The following is a 4,989-nucleotide window of genomic DNA, read 5'->3' as shown; positions in this document are numbered from 1 at the left end:
GCTATATTCGTACAGATCATATTGCATGAATGTCTCTGCTCTATAGTTACAGGAAACTAAAGTAAGGTGTTTGATCTCTTTAATGTATAACAAGGTCTCAAACCATAATGAAGTCTACAAATTAAAGTACCTTAGCACCATTTAGTAAGTGTGGCCTTTCACATGAATGGGCTGTAAGGTGTATAATAGAATAGCACTGTATGTTGTCACTATTTCCTGCCACTATGTAGTATCCCTTTATTTGCGAGTTTAAGTAGTATATTTTTGTGACGGTGCTTGTCTCCAGTCGTGAAGCGGACCCGCAGGGCTGAGGCAGGGACACAGAATTACCGACCAGGGCCCAGGGACAGAGTCCTCCTAGAGTATCCGTAGTCGGTAAGCAGGCAGAGGTCAGGGCTGGCGGCAGTGGTGCAGAGTCCAGTAAACAGGCAAAAGGTCAGGGCAGAGAGAAAGCAGCGAGGTCGGGGTCACAGCAAAACCCGGCCTGGATCGAGCAGAATCCTTACAATTTTCATCCAAAACATGACTTTTTCTTAACGTGCTGGTGTGTAAGGGGATGACGCAGCGACACATAACAGACCTGCCTAGCAGCGCTAAGTGTTAAGGAAAATACACTTGGAATATTTGGACCCCACTCCACTTTCATGTACATGTAGGAGTAGACAGAGCCCCCAAAGCCGGCGCAGCGCGACGTTTTAGTATTGTAAATACAGATAAACCGGTCACGCAGTGATCAAAATGAACGCTGCACAGTATTCTGAAAACTGGATTCGTTCCTGCTCCAGAGATTTCACAATCCGACCTGGTGCCCGGGGCAAAGGATTGGAAGCTGACTTTATTCTAGGTCACAAAGAGCTGGTCTGGTTGAACAGTCAGCCAGTAACAGTGTAACACTTGCAATGCCACATGGTTCCATCCTGGACAAGTACACATTCAGGGGCTGTAGATGCACTTCCACGGGGTATATTGAAGTTGTAAAGAAGGTAAGAGCGCTCAGTCACGTAACGCCTTCTCTGTTTTTTTTGGGGGTTTTTTAACCACTTGTTTCCTAAATGTAAATATATTGCATAATGGTTCAAATCTGGGCCTGAAATCATATCTATTGTGAGGATTCACATATAAAATAGTATATCATAGCAAACGATAATCTCTGATCCACAGAGTTTACAGAAATGAAGCAAAGCGTGCTGCAGAAATTCCCAAATTACTAAATATTCAGGGCATTTTATTTGTTTTTTAAACTCCAATATTTTCAACAATATCAGCTACATTAAGAATTCTCTGCAGATGTACTGTAATGCTACACGTTTGCACCAATATTTGTTAATGATCTACTGGGGCATTTTGCACTTAATAAGGATTTAAGGTGAAAAAGGGAGTATATAGACCTACCTTTCAATAGTTTCAATCCAAAGGAATGAAGGGGAGGTGCAGCAGGTACCTTCTATACCTTATAAGACCTGTAACACTGGAATGGACATATAAGTACAATGCAATGCCTTCTACTTAACGAAAAGAAGCGCAAAGCACAACCCACCCTGGAATCTCACACAGTTCCTTATGTTGACACTGGAGAAGTTACATAGTTACATAGTTACATAGTTACATAGTAGATGATGTTGAAAAAAAACGTGTCCATCAAGTTCAACCTATGCTAAATTTTGACAACAGATACTTTATCCTATATCTATACTTACAGTATATTGATGCAGAGGAAGGCAAACAAAAACCCCAGTGTTATATCATCCAATAATATATCATAAGGGGAACAATAAATTCCTTTCTGACTCCAAGAATTGGCAAACTGATTACTCCCTGGATCAACATCCTTCCCATGTTTACTTATTTAGTATATCCCTCTATACCTTTCCTTTCTAAAAAGATGTCCAACCTATTTTTTGAACATATCTATTGTATCTGCCATCACAGTCTCCGTGGGTAATGAATTCCACATTGAAACCGCCCTTACTGCAAAGAACCCTTTCCTTTGTGAGACTCATTGACTCCCTCCCTTCCCCCGTCCCCCCACCACCCCCTTACTTAGGGGTTAATACTACTGAACTGACCTGTTTCTAATGATAATTTTAATTTAGGGGCAAAAATGTCCCAAACAGCCACTCCGGAATATATAGAATAAGCCCTTAGGGTTTTATTCATTAACGTATGAAGGTGCCAACTGACTTCAACTGTGTGCAGCAGTGCCCAATGCCAATAGTATAGCCACCTTAGAGCTAAACATCTATTCAGAAGTCCACAGAGGATAGATCCAGCGTCTGAAACGTGCAACTATATACTTACCGAAAATAATGAGAAAACAATCATATCTACATATATAATATTTGTCTTATTTTTTTATATTAATAATAATTATTATTATGATTCCCTTTCAAATATTAATATTATTAGTAATAGTAAATATGTATTATTAACAATAGCTTCTTTTTTTTTTTTCAACGTCAAATTTTCTTTATTGGGGTCACAGGTTCTGACATTGTATCACATCCCATTGTGTTACTTCCCCCCAATAATGTTTTTATAACATACATCCGTCTATTTTAACTGCCCCAGTATGGAACAAGAATCGTACATACAGGACAAACAAGACAAACCAGACGACGGACAGGGGAGGGGGGGCTGGGAAGGAGGGGAGGGGGGTAGGGAGGGTGGGGGAGGGGGGTAGGGAGGGGTCTTCTCCGGGTATTCCTGTTGACGTGTAGTCTCTTCCGAGCTTCGTGTCTTTGTAGATAGCACTTTTTACCTCCATCTCGAGAACGCCGTGTGATCGCTATAGACTTGGCGTGTTGGGTTAGAACCCAAGGGGCTGTCACCTACCTGTTCGTCGCTATTTGTCGTCTGGCCTCTGACCCCCAAACGAGAACGCGTCTGAACCTATTATAGCAGGATTGCGGTGGCATCCACCCCGGGGATGTCTGTCTGCTCCAGCCAGGGCGACCAGACTTTTAGAAAGTTTGTGCCGGTGTCAATAGCTTCTTTTTTTAAAACAAAATGTATTTATTTTTAACATCAATCTACTATATATTTCTGAAATGACTGTATGTTTGTCTGCATGGCCTGTGTCCCTAGGGGAAATCTGATTGGTCCCTTGGGCCGGCCGCCCCCGCACCTCTCATTGGCCTGAGGCACACACACACACACACACACGAGTAGGGGGGGTGTTACCTACATTAGCGGGGCTCACAGTTTTAGCAGCACCCGCGCGCACCTCCTCCTCTCCCCGTGTCTCCCGCGCTTTCACCCCGCCCCCCCCCCTCCCCTCCCCCGGCGCCGCTACAGTCAGCGGGACACACACACACTATTATTACCCCTTCAGCGCCCCCCCCCCACCCAGTGTCAGCGGCCGTGCGAGACCCCCCCCTCTATATCTCCCACCTCTCCCCCCCCACACATATACATGCCCCCCCCTCCCCGGCGCTACAACTCACCCCTTCCCCGGCGGGGGAACAGCCAGTGGCCAGGCAGGCTGCCTCGCGCGCCGAGTACCCAAGATGGCGGCGCCCGGAACACAGCGAGGGAGCGGCCACAACACGCTGCCTCCCGCCTCAGATCCACGTGGGAGCTGCCGGATGGGTGAGTGAGCGGCCTTCACCTCCCTTCCACCCCCCTTCACCTCCCCTCCACCTCCCCTCCATATCCCCCTTCACCTCCCCTCCACCCCCCTCCCCTCCAGTGTCAGTGTCTCCCCGATACCCCCCCCTGGCGCCGCTACAGTCAGCGGGGGAGCGAGCGAGCGCCCGGGACACAGCGGGGGAGCGGCCACAACACGCTGCCTCCTGCCTCAGATCCACGTGGGACCTGCCGGACGGGTGAGTGAGCGGCCTTCACCTCCCCTCACCCACCCCTCACCCCCGTTCACCTCCCCTCACCCCCCTTTCACCTCCCCTCACTCCACTTCTCCTCCCTTTCACCCCCCTTCACCTCCCCTCCACCCCCCCTTCACCTCCCCATTCACCTCCCCCCCTTCACCTCCCCTCCACCCCCCCCTTCACCTCCCCTCCACCCCCCCCCCTCTTCACCTCCCTTCCACCCCCCCTTCACCTCCCCTCCACCCCCCCTTCACCTCTCCATTCACCTCCCCCCCTTCACCTCCCCTCCACCCCCCCCTTCACCTCCCCTCCACCCCCCCCTCTTCACCTCCCTTCCACCCCCCCCTTCACCTCCCTTCCACACACCCCCTTCACCTCCCTTCAACACCCCCCCTTCACCTCTCCATTCACCTCCCCCCCTTCACCTCCCCTCCACCCCCCCCCTTCACATCCCCTCCACCCCCCCTCTTCACCTCACTTCCACCCCTTCCCCCCTCTCCTCTAACCCTTCCCCCCTCTCCTCTAACCCTTCCCCCCTCTCCTCTAACCCTTCCCCCCTCTCCTCTAACCCTTCCCCCCTCTCCTCTAACCCTTCCCCCCTCCTCCATCCCTTGCCCCCCTCCACCACCCCCTCCTCCCCTTCCCGCCGCCCTTTCGCCTTCCTGCCCGCCTTACCGCCTCCCCACCTCCGCCTCTGCCTTTCACCCGCCCTTACTCCGCCCGCCTCTGCCTTTCACCCACCGCCTCACAGCCGCTGCACGCACTCAACAGACACCCGCCACACTCGACACATACCTGCCGCCACACACACCTGCTGCCTCCCGCCCCTACGCACCGACATCACTGACCCACCGCCTCACACCCTAGCAGGACCCCCACTCACAGACAGCACTCACAACCCACGCGCCTCCCGCCGCCTCACATCCTAGCAGGACCCACTCACAGACAGCACTCACAACCCACGCGCCACCCGCCGCCTCACACCCTAGCAGGACCCCCACTCACAGACAGCACTCACAACCCATGTGCCACCCGCCGCCTCACACCCTAGCAGGACAGACGCCTCACATTTTTACATCACTTATGGCACCAAAATATACATTGTACTGTGGTATGTTTACAATAAACCATTTTTATACAACATCGTATTACATTTTATTCCATC

Source organism: Ascaphus truei, chromosome 15 (genome assembly GCF_040206685.1).
Source record: "Ascaphus truei isolate aAscTru1 chromosome 15, aAscTru1.hap1, whole genome shotgun sequence".
NCBI classification, from domain to species: Eukaryota; Metazoa; Chordata; class Amphibia; order Anura; family Ascaphidae; genus Ascaphus; species Ascaphus truei.
This window is presented reverse-complemented; position numbering follows the sequence as displayed.